The 692-nt window shown below is 14.6% G+C and overlaps 1 protein-coding gene across 1 annotated transcript in view; it reads right to left on the minus strand.

Moving 5' to 3' along the window:
- Window positions 1–692, minus strand: part of LOC119588088 (polypeptide N-acetylgalactosaminyltransferase 1-like) — a gene marked incomplete at its 5' end in the record, with an annotated part of 20,728 nt that overhangs the window by 9,382 nt on the left and 10,654 nt on the right.

Here is a 692-nt window from a genome sequence, read left to right on the forward strand (position 1 = left end):
AATACTTAACTATAAAAATTCTATATTTGAATTCATATATATTAAAAATAATAACCATATAATAAATAATAATATATATATTATGTAATCCAATTCTATATATAATTTTCTACTATAAATATAATATTATATTAATAAATCTGAGTTCTATTTATAGATTTTTTTTTTATCTTAATAATGAAATAAAAAATTATACTATATATATATATAATATAAATAGTATAAAATAATAGATTATGTATATATAATAAACAACTAATATATACATATATCAATAAATATATATCAAAAATATTATTAATTAATTTTGAAAAAAATATATGATAAATATATAATATAATAAATAAATACACTAATATCTAAAATATTAGTTTATATCTTCATAAAAAAAATAAAATAATTCTATAAAATACTATATCAATCAGACTAATACATAACATATAGATAATTTATCCGATAAATAAAAAAAAATAGCAACTTCAACCATAAAATTAATTTAAAGCAAAAAAAAAAAAATAAATAAGTAATAAAGTCATATGAAATCAAATTCCCTTTATAATTTTTATTAAAGAAAGCCATTATTTAGCCATAATCCTGAGCCTTCTCTTTAGGATTTTTTTTTTTATCTTGAAAATGAAAAAAAAAAGGTTAATATTAAAAGCAGAAAGAGGAAAGCAACAACAAAGCAAGTG

This window comes from Penaeus monodon, chromosome 23 (genome assembly GCF_015228065.2).
Source record: "Penaeus monodon isolate SGIC_2016 chromosome 23, NSTDA_Pmon_1, whole genome shotgun sequence".
Classification (NCBI taxonomy): Eukaryota; Metazoa; Arthropoda; class Malacostraca; order Decapoda; family Penaeidae; genus Penaeus; species Penaeus monodon.